General features: G+C 40.9%; 1 protein-coding gene across 3 annotated transcripts in view; it reads left to right on the top strand.

Moving 5' to 3' along the window:
- LOC120536983 (protein phosphatase 1 regulatory subunit 29-like) overlaps nt 1-24,492 on the top strand; it is a 573,722-nt gene that overhangs the window by 389,946 nt on the left and 159,284 nt on the right. The window contains exon 4 of one of the 3 annotated variants that reach the window (XR_005635244.1): nt 1,058-1,606. The exons of the other annotated variants lie outside the window; for them this stretch is intronic. The gene's annotated coding sequence lies outside the window, so the exon portion shown is untranslated. Of the gene's footprint in view, nt 1-1,057; nt 1,607-24,492 lie in introns of those variants that run through there. 3 annotated transcript variants of the gene reach the window in all.

The following is a 24,492-nucleotide window of genomic DNA, read 5'->3' as shown; positions in this document are numbered from 1 at the left end:
ATGAAGACTGGTGTGTCCTATAGTGATGAATCAAATGGTATCATGTAATATCATCTACTGTTGAATTCTGCTCTGTACTTGTAATATTTTTATTGCACTTTTATATTGTAGTGATGATTACTTGTGTTGTATTCTGTGTATTGTATTGTATTCACCCACTTTTTTTGACACCCACTGCACACCCAACCTACCTGGAAAGGGGTCTCTCTTTGAACGGCCTTTCCCAAGGTTTCTTCCATTTTTTTCCACACAGTGGTTTTTTTGGGAGTTTTTCCCTTGTCTTCTTAGAGAGTCAATGCTGGGGGGCTGTCAAAAGGCCAGACCTGTAAAAGCCCACTGCGACACACCTTGTGTGGTTTTGAGCTATACAAAAATAAATTGTATTGTAATGTATTGTATTCAAATGTGATACCCAGTACAGTATACATTGTAACTCAATAAAAATGTAATTAAAAAAATTGCAATTCTGTACACGTGAAAATTTTTATTGATGAATGCAAATAATAGAAATGTTAGTCATTAAAGCCCATTACAGCACACCTTGTGTGATTATGGGCTACACAAAAATAAATTGTATTGTATTGTATTGTGTATTGATGCTTCAGAAATGTGGCTACTGAGAGACTGTTGTGTCTTGGAGTGACAACTTGTGGATGTGATACAGGAAGACCGATATCTCTGAAAGCAGCTATGGTTACATGAAGATTAATATCTCGTCTAGAGATAAGTGAATGAGAAAACCACAGGAAGACTAATGTCACTTATAGTCACAGGTAAGATGATCTACAGAATGACTGATATCTCGTATAGTAACAACAGGAAAATCCATGTCTTATATAGCGACACACACAGCTAAGGGATGAGGCTAAATGAGGAGTCAAGTCTTCAATTGTAGCGTTTGAGTGTGCAGATATATCTAGATGTAGATGGAGATCAAGAGAAGCTACACAAAGAATGAAATCTCATATAGCAGTTTGGGGATGTGGGCTACCACAAGGCCTACAGTGACAGTTTGTTGACGAGGCTAAAGGAAGACTAATGTTTTATTTATTTCTAGGAATGCACTCTGACCTATTTGATCCAGACCATCACAACAGATCAAATCATGGTGAGACGCAAAAGATAATAGACATACACTACAGATCAGTTGCTGAGCCTCCAAGAATGACACAAGGATTATAAAGGCATTGACACGGGATAAAAGAAGATGTCTATTAGAAGCAGTGACATGGTAGTTACTGTGACACAGGAGGAAGAGAGAACATTCATGGAGTCTCCTTCATCCAAAATCAACCCCTACACCAGGGAACTTTTTAATTTATGGATCCAAATAAGAAAACCAGTCCAATAGATGATGCAATGGAAACATTAATGATGAATAAATCCAACCGAGAGTAACTGGCAGAAGGACATAAATCAGCGTACAAGCATACTATGGGTAGCATAGTTAGTTGAGTTAATTAATAAAACAATAATTATCTTAGGGGGTAAACATTTCTAAGTTATATTACTGCCAGTGTCACTGCTTAATGTAAAGTTTAATAAAACTGAGAGAAATATTTTTTTTTTCTTTAAAACTGGTGCAGCACAAAGATATGGTGGTTATTGAGAGGATAATAAAAATGGTCATTTATCTTAGTTACATGATAAGGAAAACTAGTAAAAAAAAAAAAAAATTAACTAATGGCATTTAATTGAATTATCTTAAACAATAATTTTTTTTTTTTAAATAATGTTTTTCAAATGTTCCAACTTTAACAGTATAATCTTCTAAATGAATTCAGTATATCCCAGTTTTCATTTAACATTTAAATAAATTGAGTAAAAAAAAATTGAGTCGAGTAACTGAATTATTCCTAAAAGCGTAAGCACTATTTGTATTCTATATGGGTCATAGGGTAAACGCTAATGAAGAATTTGGTGAACAGTTCAGCTTGTGTCACCCTCTTGATGTTCTCTAGTGCTCTTATGATTCTTGATGGTCCAACAAATACAATCCTCGCACTACCAGTCGATTGAAATTTATTAAACCACATTTAAATAGTGATAAGAGAAGGAGTTTGTCCTCAGTAGGGCACATTAAACTTAATGAAGAATCTCCTTTGCACCTCTGTTACAGATCTACTGTGAGGTTAGTGTATGCCATAATGGTGGACGCATGATGAAAGCTCTGACTAGTTGTACATGATCAGTGAAACTCTTTTTAGCATAGAATACTGCCACAGCACTAACTATACCCTCACCATACTGACTCACTGCCGAAAACTATCACATCCTTGTGCCTCATCAATTCTTTTCATTTTGACATTTCAAACTAGTGCTGTGGTTCTTTCACACTCTTTAAGATTGTTTGTGGTTCCCTCCTCTCTCCCCCTGTCTTACATGTGTCATTGCGATCAGTCACTTCACTTTGACTGTTTCACAGACTGGTGTAATGGGAAATATTAATTATGTTTATATACCATTGAAATGGGGCAGTGCGGTGGCGCAGTGGTAGCGCTGCTGCCTCGCAGTAAGGAGACCTGGGTTCACTTCCTGCGTGGACTTTGTATGTTCTCTCCGTGTATGTGTGGGTTTCCTCCAGGTGCTCCGGTTTCCTCCTACAGTCCAAAGTCATGCAGGTTAGGAGCATTGGTGATCCTAAATTGTCCTTAGTGTGTGCTTGGTGTGTGGGTGTGTGTGTGGGCTGGCGACCTGCCCGAGATTTGTTCCTAGGGATTGGCTCCAGCAGACCCCCATGACCCTGTGTTGGAAAATGACTGACTGACCATTAAAATGAAAGCTGTCTGTGACGCATCAACTGCATTGCTTATAGGCTATGTCTCAGATCACATTCTACTGCAATGCACAGTATGGTCAATAGAAGGCGGTATATAACTCACCGCAGAGTGTATGTCTGAGTGAATCCGGCTAATTTTAACCTTTCTATGATTGGAAGAGGTGCTCCTCCTGTAAAATGTCACTGAGCTCCTAGAGACTAGCAGTTGACCAAGTGAATATTTAATATGCCACACTCTACGTTCCGAGGCTCTTACATTATCAGATGTTGCAGACATGCTTGGATCCTCTTTGCTCTTCCCTTGTGATATATCTTAAATTTGTATCATGTCCAAAAGCCATTTTGGAGCATTTGGATTTGTGATGACAGTGTAGGACCTACATTTTTTAAGTTAATGCTAATGGTAAATGTACCCTAGTTTTTGATTATTTCGAATAGAATGGAGGTTTCCTGTAGGTAATGGGCAATTCCCTTTCCCCTTTAAGCTAAAACATTAATGGAATGGCCTTAACGTCCTCATATATTTCTGTACAACAGAATGCTCTCAGGTTCAAGTTAGATAGTATAAAAGAAGCACACGATAACAAAGTTAAAGGGGTGGAGAACCGTCCCCGTATACTGTAGGTCAAGATGTGGTCTGCCAAGTTTGTTACAGGCAACTGTATAAACATAGATACAAGACAGTCTTTAGGTGGAAAAGAAGGAGTATTTATGGACGAGGGGATGGTGCAAAGGATGTTGGGAGCAGTAGGGAACTCTGGGAAGGTTGGGATGTCATTAGGAAGGGACGAGACATGACTAAGGAATGCGGAAGTGGTGCGTCCGTCTGTCCGAGCGAGCAACTGGCAGTGTTGTTATGGTTTCGGACTCTTTTGTGGCTCGTACTTCCTGTGAGAGAACAGAGAGATGAGTTAGTACAATGGCTTTCTCCTCCGTCTTGCGGGTTCACACGACGCATCGGGTCCTTTGGTTGCCCCCTAATCACACGACTGTGACAACAGTTCAAAAGAAACATGAACCGTTAGACAGAAAGGCATTAAGAGCATACAGTTTTCTGATCTTGCGTACTTATAGATGTCAAACGTAGGTCTTAGTGTATGTGATAACATATGGAGGCTTTAAGAAGTGTAATTTAGACTCTTAAGCCTTAAATGGAACATCATACTGTAGATAAGAATGTTTTTCTTTTTTTGTGTGTGTGTATTATCAGCTTTATGATTTATTTTTTGTATTTGCTTTGAATTTCACTTTTGAAATAAAGACATTTTGACGGTGGCGTCTCTTTCTTTTTCTTTCCTTTGTAAACGACTCGTACCAACTGCTGGAATGCCTTTCTTGTAGCTGCATTTTGAACCATCTGAATACCCTTGACAAGCGCAGCAAGCTACAAGCAGCATATCAGCAATTTAAAAATCCATTTTTACACTCCTTGTGACAAACCAGATGCCAGATCTCATCTAACCTTAGCATTAATAATTTTAAATCAAAACTAGTCACCATGAAAAAAAAGAAAGAGAGAACAGGGATCTTCTGTGAAAGTCTGCCATCTGCATAGTGCCTAGTTATTATATTATTATATGTACAGAATGCAGGGAGAATTCTTACTTGCAAGTGATAATCAACAGTTTCTGGTGCCATGCTCAATGACTACCATACCTCAAAACTGTTGTCCTCCTCATCTGAAATAACTACCTTAGCTCAGAGTTACAATTAAGGGAAAACACTTTGATTTGTTACGAACCTAGTTTTGTAAAACTTGTATGGAATGTTATTTGATTTTAATAACTTCAATAAAATTTAAAAAAAATTAAATAACTACCTTAGCTCAGGGTTAGAATTATAGTAAAACACCTTCATTATCAAAGCCTGCATTTGGATGGAGGTCATTCCATTTCTCTCCTAGGAAGTTGGTAGAGTTGACACACATATAGCTGCCTAATTTGTTAAGTTGGTGCCAGTATTTGGCTTTGGCCAATTTAGGGTAACCATTGGTCAGGAGTTCTACTGCTTCCTTATACTGAACACATATTCTACAAATGTTCTAATAGTTTTACTTTTGATGATATGATGACAGTAGCACCAAGTAAGCAGGTTTTAATCTTCTGCCACTACGACAAATCCCTCAGTTTCTGGTTTTGGACTTGTACCTTTGAGTCACATAATGTTGATTTTATGGCCATCTATATCTAATGTCACACACAAGCACTTGGGAGTCAACCAAAGGGACCAGGAAACGCCAATTCCATGCCAGGCCTGGCCAAGGCTTGGTGGGGTGCACTAAGCCTCTCTCTTTTCTCTCCGCAGACCAACTATGAGAAATCACTTCCTGTCCCGGCCCAGAGGACATCACTTCCTGTGAATAACCTATAAAATCCCCTCATCCTCCATACTTAAACAATTCTATTTTGGACTCTAACCTGTACACATCTATACATATAAAGGAGAGTTGGGATCCGAGAGACTGTGTTTGTGGAGGGATGGAGAGTTAAGTTGGGTGGGGGTGTCACGTCATCATCTCCCCTCCCATTCACCTCATTTCATTCATTTCATTTCGCTCTGAGCTGAGCTCCGCAGCTGACGTGGTCTTGCCATTCTTTTTCCTCAGTGTTTAGTCCTCTCTTATTTATTGATTTATGTAAAGGAGAGTTGGGATCCAAGAGACTGTGTTTGTGTGTTTGTGGAGGGATTGAGAGTTAAGGCGGGTGGGGGAGTCACGTAATTATCTCCACTCCCATTCACCTCATTTCATTCATTTCATTTCGCTCTGAGCTGAGCTCCGCAGCTGACGTGGTCTTGCCATTCTTTTTCCTCAGTGTTTAGTCCTCTCTCCTTTACTGATTTATATAAAGGAGAGTTGGGATCCGAGAGACTGTGTTTGTGTGTTTGTGGAGGGATGGAGAGTTAAGGCGGGTGGGGGAGTCACGTCATCATCTCTCCTTCCATTCACCTCATTTCATTCTCTTCATTTCGCTCTGAGCTGAGCTCCGCACCTGACGCAGTCTTGCCATTCTTTTTCCTTAGTGTTTAGTCCTCTCTCCTTTACTGATTTACTGTTTACTAGATGCAGTACTTACTAAATTGTATTTTTTCCTTTAGTGTTTCTACTTAGTGTTTCTTAGTGTTTACTAGATGCGGTGTGCTGGTGTTCCCGGTGGTGTTGCGGTTTACTGTTACTTTCTACTTCGTTTTTGTACTTTTGTACTAGTGTTTGGTAGACTTTTACTTTATCTCATTTACTGTTGTTTTTTACTGTTGTTCCCTGCGGTGTTGCCCTTTTTTACTTTATCTCATTTAGTGTTGTTCCCGGCAGTATTGCCCTTTTTCCCGTTTCTATTTTTTATGTAGCATGTTCATGAATTAGTCATAGAGAAAACTGATATATTTTGGCTCCAGGAGGACAAACCAAAAATGTTGTATATAAAGAAGCTCTATAAGTCACGTGAAGATACATAATTATTTAACTGCTAGTTGTACATAAATCTAAGCCTTTGGGGCCGAAATGTTTGTTGTGTGTCCGGTTATTTCTTTCACACTATCTATGCATGGCCTATTCTTTTCAGTTCTTTATTCTGTTCCAGGTCTTTGATTTTCACTTTTCTTTCTGGTTCATTGGCAGAATTCAGAGATTCTGCATTGTCTTTGGATAGGAATTCCATGCCCTGTTCCTCTTGGGATTTCTGTAAAGCATTTGATTTTGAATTAAGCTCATAATGCAGTTTCAGCAGTGCATCTTGGGTGCCTTGAGCTGGAAATCCAGCTCTCTAATAGTTGTACTAAATGTTAAATTTAAATGAATAAGCCTTCCTCCTCCAATGACGTGAGTTATGTAGAGATGATCAACATCTGCTTATTATTATTATTATTATGTTCTTTTTTTTACTAATGTCTTGACGAAATAGCAAGAGGACAGTTCTAATTACTGTTTAATAATGAAAATATAGAGATCTTCGCAAAACAGAGTTTTGCTTACATTAAAATGCGGAACTGGGAAACGACAAATACTTTTTCACATAGAATAAAGTCCCATAATAACAAATCAACATAGATTGAACACTAATTTAAAATCAGTTCTTTCTGGCAACTTTAGAATAAATTAACATTCTGCTGCGCTAAAAAAATAATTTCAAGTGAAAAACAGCACTCTGGCTCTCACCAAACCTAGCCCTTCATGAAATGGCTTTGGTAAAAGGATGACTGGCTGAATGTGTAATGTGGTGTAGTGGCAAGGGAACAGGACTTTAAACCATAAGAATCTGTTTCAACCCCACTTCTATCTCACTGTGTCATCCCGAACAATTCATTTAAAATGCCTCTGATCTATTTAAAATAAAAAAAAAATATATATATATATGCCATGTTTCCCCCAAAAATAAGACCGGGTCTTATATTAATTTTTGCTCCAAAAATGCACTAGGGCTTATTTTCAGAGGATACCTTATATTTATTCATGTACAACAATGTACATTTATCCAAATACAGTCATGTCATCTTCTTTTGGAATATCGTCATAACTCAATTCCAGCCTGAATTTCTTGCTACTCCAGCCGCTTTTAGGATCCTCCAGGATTGAGGTGCGTGCTTCGATGTTTGATGAATGGTTCGATGTGGTGAAGCAAAATTCCGACATAAAAATGTATTCATGTTGCTTTTATATCTAAGTGTTGCATTGTCCCTAAAGCAATGACACGATATATTTTAAAAGTCTCACATATCATCTTCTGTGCCGTCTTTTTTTTACTCCTTCACAATACCCTTAGAATGTTCGGTGGTGTATTTGAGTCACAGAGAAAAAAAATAAGGACATAATGAAAATGTCTATTTTGTGATTAAAGTGGAAATTTCGGCTTTAGCCTCGAAATGTCAACTTTAACCTCGTAGTTTACTTTATTATTAATGCAGACCATCGTAAGAATCATCTTAAAACCGACCCAGATGTTAAATCACTACGCGCTTCTGGGGATTCCTGACTTGACAGCAGCAGCAAGCAGCATCGCCACACAGAACACATTAAATTTATAATATTCCAGCTCTCTGCAAATTTAGAATTCTTCGATTTATACTTGATATCACTTTCATGAATAAATGCATTAAAAATGTGCATCTTACATTTTACAGATAAATCGTTAACTTTGTTTAAATAATGAATACTGTTAATAGTTACACATATGGGGATGGCACGGTGGCAGAGTGGTAGCACTGCTGTCTCGCAGAGAGTCACGTCCCTTGTGATCCCTACCTGGAGTTTGCATGTTTTCCTGGTGGGTTTCCATAGTGGGCTCAGTTTTTCATCCAAAGACATGAAGGTTTGGGGATTTGATGAAGCTGCAATGATGCCAGTGTATGTGTGTGCTTGTGTTCACCTTGTGATGAGCCGATGCCCCGTCCAGAGATTTTGTTTCTGTCTTGTGTCAATGCTGCTGGAAAGGGCGCATCCCCGATTTGGTGGATTTAATCATTAAACATCCTTTTCAGAGATATTGGTTTCGGGCACATGCGTCACATCGTGTGAAGTGTAAACCTGGCCTTAGGCGCCTTACTTTTCAGCTGATGATCTTGACTAGGGCTTATTTTTGGGGTAGGGCTTATATTACAGAGCACCCTGATAATCACACTAGGGCTTACTTTCAGAATAGGTGTTATTTTCGGGGAAACACAGTATATAGCTTTAGGGTATTCTGATCATATAAGTCACATGTACAAATATGTGCCCTGAATAGAATGGCATGTATGTTCCCTCATTTCGTTATAGCGATGCTTATTTATAGTCGTGTTTTGTATAATATGAACACTAGGGAGCTGCTGCACCAGTTTTTACCATGCAAAGCAAACTTAATTAAAAATAAAAATTAATAACACATATTAATAATGCGTTTGTCAGAAACGCATAAAAAGCTATACTAGGTTACCTGTCTGTGCACCTGAGTGTCTGCCATGTTAAACGTTTTGCCGTCTCCTGATTCAAATTAATTCACTTTATAACAGCCAAACAGCAGCGCAAGTATTAGGTTAGGGCAGGTGACGAGAACACTCTTATCCGATCGAGGAGGACAGCAGACAGACAAGTAACATGATAATGAAGATGATGATGATTATGGTAGTTGTCCCCAAGGGAAAATTTGGCTAAACACAGAAGCTGTTTAAATACATAAATAGGTAGATAAGTAAATCGATTGGTAAAAATATAAATAAATATACACACATACTTTGGTCTGAACACACACAAGATGACTATAAAGCAAGAAAATTAAACAGAAGAGTTCTGTCTTGGCAATCCCAGTCCCAGTGAGGCATATTGCAGATGTATGGCTGTTGGTAGAAAGGATCCCCCTCCCTATAGTTTCTTGACACTCTTTTGTTGAATGATTTGTTTGCTGTAAGTCCACAGTGTTGGTGTGTCAGAGAGCAGAGGTGCAGCATTGTTCATAATGGAACTCAGTTTTATTTTAATTCTCCCCTTTGCTATAACCTCCAGGGGTTCCACAGGGCATCCCATATCTGAGCGTATCTTTTTAATTAGCTTGTTGATTTGGTGGGCCTCTCTTGAACTGATATTATTAGCACACCACAGCATAGGAATCACACAGGCCATCACAGAGTTTTAGAAGATGTGAAGGATGTCACTACCCACATTAAAGGAATGAAGTCTCCTAAGGAAAAAAAAGCCCCCTCTGCCCTTTCTTCTAAAGTTCCTCCATGTTCTGAGACCAGTCCAACATGTCATTAAGGTGGATCTCTAAGTATTTGTAGGTCTGGACCACCTCTGCATCCACTGCTTGAATAGTGACTGGACATAGAGGCTCTTTGGTGTATACATAACATCTCACTCTCCATTTGAGAAGAGGATGTTTGCCAAAAAGTTAAATATTAAGTAGCTACAATTAGATAAAGCAGATATTCTCATAAAGCAGCTATTTGGGTGACTGTTGTAAAGTTCATTTGAAGACGTTCTGTCTGTTTGAGAATATGGCTGTTATTGCAGTGAACCTGTGACAAAGAAAATGAGAGGACTTCAATTACCAGTGGTTTGCAGGAGTGCAAGGGGTTGAAGGAATAAAGCATACATTTTAAGGGACTGTGCATTTAGCAGGAGCAAAAGATTACAGTGGAACTGCAGTGGTCTTTTGCATACAACAGCTCAGTGTGCATGTGTCACAAAAAGGGGACCATCTGCTAGATGGCTGCACATTACAAGCTGGTTGTGGCCTTTGTTTTAAGAGAGCAAATCAGTGGATGATGTGATATTCCTACACAAGATGTTGCTTTATTGCACACTACAGTCCTCACTTTCCCTGTTGAAGTTAGGTAATTGAATAAACATAAAGATATTTGGTATTTCATGCCATACATGTACTTTTAACATCCCCTTTACTCCTTTTGTTGGTATCCTTGTGTGCCTAAACCTGTCTTGTCCGGCTCTTTCTCTCTCACGTTCTCGTAAAGCCTGCTTCTTAGACTCATTCATTTTGAGCTGCCTTGCTCACCTGCTGTCTGATTTTTGATTAACACCAATGGTAGATGGGCTCTCATCACCCACTGTGAAAACATCATTTGTGTTTTTGTGAATACTTCATGTGTTTGAAGGCGTCTCTCAGCGTTCCTCCTACACCTTTCCTCGATATCCTCATGTCTTTCAACCTCTCTTACCTGGCGCTTTCTCTGTCGATCACATTTGACTGAGCAACCAAAGTGAAGTTGAAAACCAAATTGACCAATCAGATAGCTCAATGGGATGGGACACATGCACACATACACAGACAGGAGTGTTTTATTATATAGTAGATTCCATACTACCAGATGAAGATTCCAGTGCTTTGCCGACACTGGGCAGTGTCACAAAAACAGTCACAAGACATTAAAAAGGTTTGGGGCAGCCACCCGTGTATTATGCCCTGGCTGCAAATGGGTCATTTTGTTTGGGTTCTTCACAATTTTGAGTCCAAACCAGGACTGATTTGAGTCTGAGAATATGGCAGCTTTAAAGGCCGGGACAGGAAGTGATGTCATCGGGACCGGAAGTGACATCTTTGGGACTGGAAATGACATCATCAAAGGCACCGGTGCCGGAAGTGACATCATCAATAGCAGCAGAACCTAGCAGGATTTCCCGTGGATGGTCTGCAGAGGATTGGGAGAGAAAGTCAGTGCAGCTTGCCACCCCCTGGTCTGGCGTGGTACTACTATCATTCAGGCCCTTTAGCTGACTCCCAATTGCACGTGTGTGACACCTCCTAATTATCATGTATTTCACATACTCCTTGAAATTGCATAATTTAAGTTATAATAGTTGGCTAGATGTTGTATTACGGGGATGACTGACTGACTACACCGCCCCCCTAGTTAGGGAATGACTGCACACTGGTGGCCTATTTACCTGGGGTGGGGGCAATATGGCATAGTGGTTAGTCTTGCTGCCTCACAGTTCCAGGAAACCCAATTAAAATGTTGACCAAAGCACAGTTTTTGGGGAATTTTCATGTGTTCCCCTTGTTTGTGTGGTTACCGTCCAAAAGTCTGAAGTTAGCTTGATTTGTTTCTCCAAACTGGTCCGAAATTAGTAAATATGAAGGAGCGCATGATTGGGCACTACCATGAATTGCTTCCCCATCCTTTATTGGTTCCTGCCTTGCACCCACTTCTGCAGAGAGACTCTCCACCCCCTTTTCTTTGAGATTAGATGGATGGATGGATAATATACGGTAGCTGATTATGTGAGTGGGGAGACCATGCTAGGTGCACATAGGAGTGGACTGTAGGCATTTTCTGCACCAACATACTGACCTTTCTTTCTGTAAAGATTCATCCTTACGATTGTGAATTTAAAGCTGTGACTTGGAGGATATACTGGAGTGCTTTTCCCAACCAACTCCACCCCGAACTTTGAATATTTTGTGCAGAGGTAGTGGTTTCTATGTGATGAGGTAGGGTGAGATTTAAAATGCCACCTAAATTTCACTTGAACACCTGTCAGGTATGTTCAGCTGAAGACTTCATTGTCACCTCGATGATGTTACGTCTCCAAGGCTGGAGAAGTCTTTGTTGCTCTACTGCAAACACTGCGATTCTTCAAGTGATCTTGTTATTTTGCAGGGGTGGTGTGATTGTCTGAAAAGTGGCGTGATTATAATGAAGGTGTCGCTGTTGTGTAGGAGGTGTTGGAAATGTGCAGGAGGTGGTCTGCATGTAACGGAAGGTGTTATGTAAGTAGAAGGTTGTGTTGTGACAAAGCACATGGGAGTGTGTAGAAGTCGATGCTAATTCAATGTGGCTGCCATTAATTGTGTGTTATTGACACAACACTGCACGGTATGCCTGCTGGTTTTTCTTTCTGCTGTGTTCTTTGTCACTGTAGTGACATTTATTTTATTGTTATTACCCATTCATTCAATTTTTTCAAGCCCTTTTCTTCCATATGCTTCGTGATGGTTTTGGAAAACAATTGGCTGGAATGAACCCTGGATTGAATCAACTTTCAGTCCCTGATTTTCTGTACAGGCCCAAATGTTCACTGGCAAACTTAAGATGGGCTTGTATGTGTGCCTTCTTGAGCTGGGGGACTTTGCGGGCACAGCAAGATTTCAATCCATGGTGTTCTTGGGGACTTTGGTGGTCCCAACTGCCTTCAGATCATTAACAAGCTCCTCCGTTGTAGTTTTGGGCTGATCCTTCACCTCTTTCATGGTCATCCTCACTCCATGAGGCAATATCTTGCATGGAGCTCCAGAGTGAGAGGCAATTGATGATCATTTTATATTTCTTCGACGAATTATCGATCCAATAGTTGTCACCTTTTCACCGAGTTTCTTGCTTATGGTCTTGTAGCCCATTCCAGACTTGTGCAGTTCTATAATCTTGTCCCTGATGTCCTTTGACAGTTCTTTGCTCTTACCCATGGTGGTGAAGAGGTTGGAATGGAAGAAATTGATTCTGTGGACAGTTGTGCTTTATACACATAATGAGTTGAGATCAGGAGTATCTGTAATTGATTGATCGATTGTAATCTGTGTGCCACATGGGCACACAGCCAATCTGTGGGAGCCAGAATTCTGGCTGGGTTGTAGGGGATCAAATATTTATTTCACTCAATTACATGCAAATCAGTTTTTAATTTATATGTAATGTGTTTTTTCTGCATTTTTGATTGATATTCTGTCTCTCTCCATTAAAATGAAACTACCATAAAAATTAGAGACTGTTCATTTCTTTGTTATGTGAGCAAACTTACGTACAAATTCACCAGGGGATCTGTAAGTGGGTCCTGCGTATGTATGTAGGTGCCGCCCTAGTCTCACACAGCCAGACGTATAACACATACAAAGAGACAGCAATGAGTGAATTTTATGTAAAAGTGGATGTGAACAATTAGACAGCTCACTGAGTGTCACACGTTTAAACCAAGCCAGCACCCTATGATGGCAGCGTACAGTGTAGGGAGGGTGATTTTAAACTGCAAAGAGAAATTGAGCTCTTGCTAACTTGGTCCAACAGAGGACAAGCATCTGATTACAAAATATTGTCAACAGCCAACAGGTCTCCTAAAAAGAAGAAAATAAATGTTTATTAAACGTTTGAAAGGGAAAACACTTTCTGTAGAATCCACTTATGCATTTGTCATGATTTGGTATCATTTTGGGCCCTCAAAGGCAGCCAGAGTTTTTTCCGCCATTAGGTCCGCCTCCAGCATTGCTAGGGGCGTGGCCTCTGATGTTGGGACAAATGCGTAATCGACAGGACAGCTATGGATGCTAATCCTTATCCGATCTGCAGATATCAAATTGCTGAAATTTTCAAAGATTATCTTTGTGCTCTTTACGTGCGTGTATTTTCGGTTTTGACTTACCTATTCTCTCCACCACGATTGTTGTCTCTTGTATTGGACTGGATTTTTGCTTTACTTTATTTTATTTTTTTGTTCTGTTACATCAGAGTTTTTCAACCTTTAAGTATTTGCGACCCAAGTTTTCATAACAGTTTTAATCGTGCCCCCCCCCTAACATTTTTTTGAAATGTAGATGAATATTTTATTATACCTACTTAACTTTTATCGACATTTGTCTAACTCTATATTTATTGTTCTAGTATCAGAATGTAGTTTAAGTTAATTTGTTTTGGTTTCAACAGATTTTTTTTTTCATATTTTTGATTCTTTGTTTTCTTTTTATTAACATCTTCACGCCCCCTAGGGGGGCCCGCCCCACAGGTTAAGAACCACTGTGTTACATGCACCTCCCAGTATTTGCTCAAAAGTTTATCTGCTACTTCGCTGACAGAACAATATTGGCTTTGAAGACATCAATGGAGTAGTGGTAAAAGTAAATGATATGTTGTGTGTCCTCTCTATTGTTCACAGTTACGAGTCGATGGAAGTTACATAGAGTTCACAGCTACGTTTGTTAAAATATGAGTTCCAAAATATGCATTTCAAGTAACTTGTGTGTCCCACCCCATCAAAAGCAGGTGAAGAGGACTGCTGGTTAAGAGGTTTGGTATCAAAGAGCAACAGGAGATGCAGAATACAGTACTCAAAACATCCAAATTAGTAAATGTCTAGAGTAATGGCTCTGACACAATTCCAGCACAACCACAGACGATGCTGGACAGCATCCACCTTCTGACTGCTTTTCTAAACGAATGACTAGAGGAACGTAACATCATTGCTCAACTGGAAATTCAAACATGCCAAGTCAGATTATAGCTGCAGTATTTTAACACCTTGTACTTCTGTAGACCGCAATGTTTAACTAACGTCTCTTTGGTGTGTTTATGACATTTAGTGATGCAATAAGTCAAAGTGAGAGATAACTATCGTAGCAGACAGAAGCACTTCTTAAACGCATGGAGCCAAGTACCTGCAGTGGTCTGTGTGTGTGTGTGTGAGTGTCCATCCGTCTCTCCCACAGTCATTACAATATCCCAATTAATTATGAAACTTCAGTTACCTGAACTGATAACAGTAATTTTAGCTTGCTACTTTCTCTCAATGTCAAGTCTTTTGTTAAAGACTTTTGCTAGATGGAAAACGATGATCCGATGTGGCAACCCCTAACAGGAGCAGCTGAAAGAAGAAGAACTCTTTTGTTAACCCTTAAACCACAACATACTTGGGGGATGTTAATGCACCCCTGGATGCCAAATACTTTTTTGCTGCACTTTTTAAGGAAACATCACAATTCACCAAGAAAAAGTGAAATTTTAATTGAACGCATATTTTTTTCATGCAAAGAGTATCACAATTACTGCAACATTGATCATTTTACACACTGCCAATGAACTGTAAAAACTATAAAAAAAAAAAAACTACTGCAAAAATACAGTATGTACAAGGTGCAACTGACGCCATTGATGAAATTCAGTAAATCACCGAGCCAACTGTGCTTGAATTGGCTACACGCAAGCACACTGGTCAGGCCAACACTGATATTTGCAGGCTAGTCTAGTGCAGCGGTTGAATCCCAGGGACAGTGATGCTGATTCGCCAGGGGGCAGCAGTGGTCATGAGCTGGTTGCTCAAAGAATGTACGGCACGGACTGATCAGCTCCAGCGTGTTGGCAAACTGCACTGGGAACCAACTATAGCCGGTTGCAGCGTTCAACGAATGTACGTTGTCGAATATGCTCTGCTGTGGCATGTTGGCAAATTGCATTGGGAATCAATTATAGCTGGTTTCGGCGGTTTAAGGGTTAAGTCTCTTTTCTCTCTCCCTGTCTTCCCAAAATTATTTTTCTCATTTTTCTAAGACATGATTAGAAATGGGACACTGCAACCCCCATGTGTATTGGCAGGAGGAAATTGGGGGCGGGAATTATGAAGAAACGCAGCCTTTTAAGAGGTGGATTTTGCTGTTGTTTACCACAAGCTTTTAAGTGGTTTGTCCCCAGATGTGTTTGAGAATTATGTCTGGCCTTGTGAGACTAGGGCGTCTCCAATGCTGACAAGATTGGTGCCAGCACCCATGAAGATGAATTGAATTAAGTGGGTTTAAAAATGTTATCTTATGTAAAAGGCGCTATATAGCGCCCGACCCGGCACAGACTTACGCAGAGGCACATGTAAAACAAACAGGCTTTTTATTTTTCTTTGCCCATGGGCGCACGTCTTCCCCGTGTCCCACAGGCCCAACACAGTCCCAAAGCACTTTATATAAAGCTCAAACAACCCTTCCTGGCACCACCACTCCTCCCAGGTAACCTCTTCCTCCTGATTCTGGCCTCGAATAAAGGGAGGCTGGCCCGTTTTATAGCCCACCCGGAAGTGTTCCAGGTGCTTGACCAGCTGGTCCTGATTGCACCTCCGGGTAGGGCTGATAACTCGTCCATCCGGGTTGTTGGCTCTCGGCAGCACCCCCTAGCGGCCACCCCATCTCCCAACCAGGCTGTGGAGGACTCCATGTCCCATGGAGTCATGTGGGAGACTGGGAAATGAACAACGGCCAGGGAGGCTGCCACCAAGCATCCCGGGGGAGGTATTGAGCTGTCCATGGTGGCTCCCCCGGAACATATGCAGCAGGGGCGTCCCGGCCGCGCATGGGACCTGGCTGTTCGTCACAGTTAGAAATAACTATTTACATTATGCCTGCACTGTCCATTATGCCTGACACCAATTTCTGAACATGCCCATCACAAATGCTAGTCCCTTATTTTTATTAAACAGTTGTGTCCTGCGGTGGGCTGACACCCTGCCCGGGATTTGTTCCTGCCTTGTGCCCTGTGCTGGCTCCATTAACCAAACTTGTGAGCAAACATATTCTGCAAGGAGCAAAAAAGTGAAAGGCTTTTATTAAAACATCTTGAGCACAGTATATTTTGGTAAATATACAATTTGTGATTGTGTAGAAGCGGTATAATTGTAATGGGCGCTGGCAACATATAAGGTGTCACCATGTAAGAGCTGACCTGATGTGGCTAAGGTGTCAAAGTCAACGCCTGCCAGATTCTTAAATAAATAAATATGATGCTCTTAAATAAAAAAATAAACAAATAATAATAAATAATCTTTCCTAAATAAAGATGATTCTCTAACACCTTTAGTTGAACTCCTTCCTTAATTAGGCCTCTCATTTCTCTACTTCAGCATGTTGACAGATACATAATTTGTCACCATCTTTCATTTATTTTCTCACTTCCTGGAGCATTCTGTTGTCTTGAATATCCATAAACACAAATGCATTAATGTTCATATCACTGGTTAGCTGATGATGCCTGCTTTCAACCTGTCCACCAGACTGTGAACACTTGACGTTACAAATTAGAATTATGGAGTCAGTCTCCTCCAGTGATCCAACAAGTCATTTAACCTGCTTGAGTTCCTGTTTTATGAATGTATGTGACTGACTCTAATACATTTGTATTGTAGGATCAAATCAGTGGAAGGGGCTTATTTACATTGTTGAATTAAGGCAGCTGCTTCTTAAGCAATGTTTACTTGTTGCTGCTTTGTTAAGAAGTCCTATACTGAGATGAGAAAAGCACTTTTAGCAAACACTCCTAGAAATAGGGAGACAGCTCTACAAAAGATTTCCTTCAAGTAATAATAATAAATTACAATTATATGGCATTTTTCTCACTACTCAAAGCACTTCAATAAGTGGGGAGCCACTTAGCCATCACTAATGTGCGGCATCCACCAGAATGACGTGATGGCAGCCATTGTGCACTCACTACACGTTAGCTGTTAGACGGTGGAGTGTAAGAGAGAGAGAGGACCACTTAGAGACAGGGGATGATGAGGGGTGCAGAATGAACTGGCTGTGGTAGGCAATATAGCCTGGACATCTGAATACACCCTATTCTTTAGGATTGATACCCAGGGATCTTCATTGACCACAGACAGTCAGGACCTCTCATCTAAAGGATGGTGCCATTTTTACAGCACAGTGTCCCCGTCACTTCACTGGGGCATTGGGATCCACACCCAGACCACAGGGTAAGCGCCTCCTGCTGGCCTCACCAACACAACCCAAGCTTTTCCTGGTTGGTCTCCCATCCAAGTAGTGGCCAGGCCTGAACAAGCTTAACTTCAGGTGGGTGACTTGTTCCGAAGTGTATGTGGTATGGCTTCTGGTAATCAGAACAGTGCCAACTATATTTAAATATGTCTCTCTATTATATAAAAAAATCTTTCGATGCAACAAGACTTTTTAGGAGACAAGACTTTTTGGAAAAGACTTTTTCAAACCCTGTGAGATGATAATACTGCCATGAGATTCTTTCAAGTCACGCCCTCCTATCAACCATTTTCAAATAAGACCACGGTCCTCTCATCTCTCAGTTTTGTGAATGATTTTGTCAGATGGTCTTCCTGCGCTCTCAACGTTTTCTTCACTTTAAGTTTCCAATTAAAGAAGACGTATTAAGTCCAAGTCTTATTGAAGAAGTTTATCACAAAGGGTTGCCAACAGAAAAAATATGTACATGGGCAACCCTAGCACTGAGAAACGAGGAAGTCAAATGAATTAACGGCAAAAACGATGAAAGGTTACACAGCAAATTGGTTAAATGAGTATGAATAGACTATGCTAAAACAGTAGGTGGTGATCGTGCAGAAGATGAAAACAACAACTTACAATATCACAAAGAATATCTTCAACTGTTAACACCATCCAATCTTCCTCCACAAAAATTACTGTAGAAACATGGATGTATCCAAGAAAGGTAATGTAGTACATCTTATGCAGATTACATTAGACAACAAAGGAGATCTTGATATGTCATTTGTTTTAAAATGTTAACAGTTTCCTGTTAGAATAGCTTTTGTAAAGACAATTAACAAATCTCAGAGCCAAACATTCGAAAAAGTCATTTTATTTAATAGAAAGAAAGAAACGAAATTCAATCACGGTCAGTTATACGTCACATTGATGCAAATGTATCACTTCAAATGAAAATTAAAATCTGTTTAAATTGTATATCCGCATCCTCATACACGAGCGGCAGAACCACAAAGAGGGTAGCACGTAGTGCAGGCAGGGGGGTTGGCGAGCGAAGCGAACAGTAGGCAAAGCCCCCTAGATTTTAGAAAAAAAGGAAATGGAGGAAGATTATTAGCATTTGATCCATTCATTTATTTCCTCAACCTATTAAGTCCAATGAAGGACTGTAAATGACTTCAAGTAAAAGCGTTAGATAGTTGATCATTTAAAATCTGTTCAAAATGTGTAACCACACTACGGTGTGCTTTTTGGGTGTAAGGTACACTCTGGGTTGTGGTATATTGTGGAGACTGAATACTTGTTTTATGTATTAGTTAACATAATCATGGAGACATTTATGAATGCAATGCTGGTGCATGCTTTATGAGGCACAGCTTTTGGGGGCACCTCTTGTGAAAACACATACCTGCTCTTACTGTGAGGATCATTTTTAATGCGGACACAGCGTGAGGTCAGATTCTCTTTTACTCTGACCTCTGATCTTTTTTATATATAAACTGCTCAAAAAAATTAAAGGAACACTTTGAAAACACATCAGATCTCAATGGGAAAAAGAAATCCTCCTGGATATCTATACTGATATAGACTGGGTAATGTGTTAGGAACGAAAGGATGCCACATCGTTTGATGGAAATGAAAATGATCAACCTACAGAGCCCTGAATTCAAAGACGCCCCAAAATCAGAGTGAAAAAATTATGTGGCAGGCTAGTCCATTTTGCCAAAATTTAATTGCAGCAACTCAAAATTGTACGCAGCACTTTGTATGGCCCCTGTGTTCTTGTATACATGCCTGACAACATCGGTGCATGCTTCTAATGAGATGACAGATGGTGTGGTGGGGGATCTCCTCCCAGATCTCGACCAGGGCATCACTGAGCTCCTGGACAGTCTGAGGTGCAACCTGGTGGCATTGGATGGACCAAAACATAATGTTCCAGAGGTGTTCTATTGGATTTAGGTCAGGAAAGTGTGGTGGCCAGTCAATGGTATCAATTCCTTCATCCTCCAGGAACTGCCTGCATACTCTCACCACATGAGGCCAGGAATTGTCGTGCACCAGGAGCCACTGCACCAGCATAGGGTCTGACAATGGGTCCAAGGATTTCATCCTGATACCTAATGGCAGCCAAGGTGCCTTTGTCAAGCTAGTAGCGGTCTGTGTGACCCTCCATGGATATGCCTCCCCAGACAATCATTAACCCACCACCAAACTGCTCATGCTGAATGATGTTACAGGCAGCATAATGTTCTCCATGGCTTCTCCAGACCCTTTCACTTCTGTCACATGCTCAGGGTGAACCTGCTCTCATCTGTAAAAGCACAGGGCACCAGTGGTGCATCTGCCAATTCTGGTATTCTATGGCGAATGCCAATCGAGCTGCATGCTGCTGGGCAGTGAGCTCAGGGCCCATTAGAGGACATGGGGCCCTTGGGTCACCCTCATGAAGTCTTTCTAGTTGTTTGGTCAGAGACATTCACACCAGTGGCCTGCTGGAGGTCATTTTGTAGGGCTCTGGCAGTGCTCATCCTGTTCCTCCTTGCCCAAAGGAGCAGATACTGGTCCTGCTGATGGGTTATGTACCTTCAATGGCCCTCTCCAGCTCTCCTAGAGTAACTGCTTGTCTCCTAGAATCTCCTCCATGCCCTTGAGACTGTGCAGGGAGACACAGCAAACCTTCTGGCAATGACACGTATTGATGTGCCATCCTGGAGAAGTTGGACTACCTGTGCAACCTCTGTAGGGTCCAGGTATCGCCTCATGCTACCAGTAGTGACAGTGACTGTAGCCAAATGCAAAACTAGTGAAGAAACAGTCAGAAAAGATGAGGAGGGAAAAATATCAGTGGCCTCCACCTGTTAAACCATTCCTGTTTTGGGGGTCATCTCATTGTTGCCCCTCTATTGCATCTGTTGTTAATTTCATTAACACCACAGCAGCTGAAACTGATTAACAACCCTCTCTGCTACTTAACTGACCAGATTAATATCCCATAAGTTTCATTGACTTTATGCTATACTCTGATTAAAAAGTGTTCCTTTAATTCTTTTGAGCAGTATATATATATATATATATATATATATATATATATATATATATATATTATTGAATTTATTAAAATCAAATAACATTCCATACAAGCAAGTCAAGTTTTACAAAACTAAGTTTGAAACAAATCAACCCCCTCTCTGACTTTTAACCGTAACCTTTAATTTTTTTTCAATATCGTGACAATTCTATTACAGCATCCTCCTTGCGTTCTGATCTGACTAATGTGCTTAGTTTCTGATGGTAGTGTAGACAGAAATATAACTCCCTTTTACTCTAACCTTTAGCAGTCCTTCGAGGATTCATTTTCTGAATACTATTGTGCTTCTTTTTGTGATCTGAGAATATGATTTTTGACTTGGGTCTTATTCACTGTGGATAGAAAGCTTGATTTTGTATTAGTGTATTTTTGTTTATCATTTTCCTGGTTAAAATGGGATCGACTTTGATTTTTGGTTAACAAACTTTGCACAACATTTGAGAACGTTTCTTCACCTAATCCTTGTTCATGAAAATCTGCTTTAACTTGTTTTGTGGCAGAATAGGGATTGTGATTATGCTGTGACTATTTTGATCCATTAGTAAAGTTGTCTAAAAGGTCTTTATTGTTGCAAGAGTGATGTGGTCTTCTTTCTTTGTTGTCAAAACATGAAGAATCTTTTCGGATTTGCTTTGACAGCAAGCTGCTCCAGCGCTGGGAGCCTGCAGTTGCCTCAGCAACTATTAGCTCTCTTCCATAGACATGGCGATTGCGCTTCGGGATGCTCTATGGTGCGTCGTCCTGTTGGGGGGAGTCCCAAAAGAGTTTAGAAACTTTACAACATATAGTTAGCAAATGATTAGGAGCACTTTACTTATACTGGGTAGAGCCTCCTTTGGCTCTCAAAAAAGGCCTCACATCTTCATATCATGTATTCCACAAGATGCTGTAAACATTCCTTTGAGGTTCTTGTCTACATTGCCATTATTGCTACATCCCTGTTGGATTTAGATACGATGACTTTGAAGGCCCACTGAAGAACACTGAACTCATTGCCATGTTCTTGAAAGCAGTTTGAGTTGACTTTTTCTTTGTGACTTGGAGGATTATCATGGTGGAAGTAGCCATTAGAACTTGGGTAAATTGAGGCCATGAAGGGATGCACAGGGCTAGCAGCAATACTCAAATGAGTTGCGGCATTCAAAAGATGATTGGTATTAACAAGGCCAAAGTGTGCCACAATCATAGCCAGCCTGGACTGTTGACACAGGGCAGGTTGGCTGCATGGATTGTTGGTGCCAAATTATGACTCGACTATATGTGTGCCTCAGCAGAAATCGAGATTCATTAGACCAGGCTACATTCTTCTAGTGTTCTTCTATACAGTTTTGGTGAACCTCTGCCTGGAACCCAACACTGTCTTCTGCTGTGGTAGCCCATCCACCACAATGTTTGACATCATTCCGAGATACTTTTCTTATTACTCCATTTGGACAGATTGGTTGTCTGAGTTAACTATAGTCTTTCTGCCTGCCTGAACCAGTCTGTCCATTCTCCTCTGACCTCTTTAATCAGCAAGGCACTTCCATCCACTAAATTGCCTCTCACTGGATGTTTCATGTTTTTATACCAGTCTGAATAAACTCTTGAAACTGCTGTGCATGAATAGGAGATGAACAGTTTCAAAAATACTCAAACCAGCCTGTCTGGCACCAACAATCATGCTATGGTCGAAACTGCTGAGATCACGTTTCTCCATTCTGGTGTTTGATGTGAATTTTTTAACATGTATCTACATGATTTAGTGCATTGCCAATTAAATAAATGCAAGAATAAGCAAGTTTCTAACAATTTGATCAGTGAGTGCATTTTCTGGTAGTTCCAACTGAGTGATTGCAGGCAAAATTATGATTACTACTTTCTCGTCCAATTCGGAAAAGAATTCCTAGCTACACCACTGATCTGCAGAGGTCAGGCCAGGTTGGAAAGCATGAACTGATATAGTGTGCTGCTGCACCTACCACACAACAAAACAGCTCAGGATTTCAGTTGGAAAGCCACCAGGCAGACCTGTGGTCCAGTCTCAATGGAAAATGACCATCCGTCTGCCGCAGCCAGGTGTTACGTGGGCGTCCTCTTGGCCTGGTCCAGCCACTCGGGTCCTCAGCAATGAGGATCCTGCAAGCCAAATCACCCTTGGGTAATCATTCCACATGGCTGTAGTGCCATAATACAAAGTAGACACTCCCTCACAATGCAGATAATGTGCCTCATTCGGGACTTCATGAGCAGCTACTCATTTGACACAAAGTCAAAGCAGCGGTACCCAAGGATTCTCTGTAGAGACACAGTACTGAAGGAGTCCAGTCTCCATCTCAGGTCACTGGATAGCGTCCATATCTCACAACCATATAGCAAGACAGGAAGCGCCAGGACTCTAATGACTTGGACCTTCATCCTTTTGCATAGACATCGGGAGCACCACACACTTCTTTCCAGTGACCTCATGACACCCCATGCTCTCCCAATCCGTCTACCGACTTCATAGGAAGAGTCACCAGAGATATGAATGTCACTGCTAAGGTAAGTAAACCTCTCAACGAGGTCGACACTCTCTCCACAGACAGACATAATGCTGATGGCTGTGCCCAAGAGGTCATTAAAGGCATGGCTGTTCTTTTTTATCCAGGATGCTCGCAAGTCCAGAAACTCAGACTCCTCGATAGTCTCTTTTGAGCCCCGATCAAAGCCTCCACTGACACCACGAAGATCAAAGCATCATCAGCAAAGTCTCTCTTCACCAACTGATACTCCACAGCTTCTGGACCGTACAATCCTGCCCAACACCCAGTCCTTGCTAGCATTGTACAGAGTAGGAGCAAAAACACCCCTGAGCGCACTGGTCTGCACACATATAGGAAAATTCTGGAATCGCCCCACCAGAATTCACACACCACATATGACACTCATATTATGGTGGCTATCATGATTGGTATGCAGGTACCATGAGTGAATTGCTATTAATGTTAATGTGGTGTCACTTCAGGATGTGCCAGGGTTTCATTGCATGCAGCATGATTATGTTAGGATATTATGTGATATATAAACGTCTACGCATGGAATTGTATGTGTCTGTCTGTCCGTCTGGAAGTGCAAGGCTACAGCATGAAGCTCAAACCAAGTGAATCCATTGCCAACGTGAAGCCGCTGAGAAAAGAGAAACTCGCTTAGCCGCTAATACACAAGTGAGGTGAGCACATCAGCAAAATGAAACCTCCGAGGAGAGAGAAACTCACTTAGCTGCTGATAGACAATGGAGGTGATCACGTCAACAAAACGAAACCGCTGAGAAAACAGAACCTCTAATGCACAACTGATGTCCATTGATTGATTGAAGTGTCAGAATCCATGGTTTCTAGGAGCCTGGGCTTTTTACAGCACAGGCTTACACAGCTAGTAATCTATAGAACTCTCCCAATAGTTGTGGTTGTTCAGCTGTGTTGTCTACTAAAATTGATATCGGCAACAGTATGAAATCTGAGCTCAGTCCCAAAGGCTCCAAATGCTGAGTCACTGGGCCGCTCTCCTTCTGCTGTAATGCTCTGTGCACATCAAGCCTCTGCAGTTTACTGTATTGTTAAGTAGTTTACTACCTGGTCTTTTGGGGGTCTCTAAGAGAAAGAGAGCTCCGAGCAAGCATTCAGCAGTATATATTCGCAGAGAAAACAGATACATAAAATTTTTGTTTTATTAAATGG

Source organism: Polypterus senegalus, chromosome 10 (assembly GCF_016835505.1).
Source record: "Polypterus senegalus isolate Bchr_013 chromosome 10, ASM1683550v1, whole genome shotgun sequence".
Taxonomy (NCBI): Eukaryota; Metazoa; Chordata; class Cladistia; order Polypteriformes; family Polypteridae; genus Polypterus; species Polypterus senegalus.
This window is presented reverse-complemented; position numbering and strand designations above follow the sequence as displayed.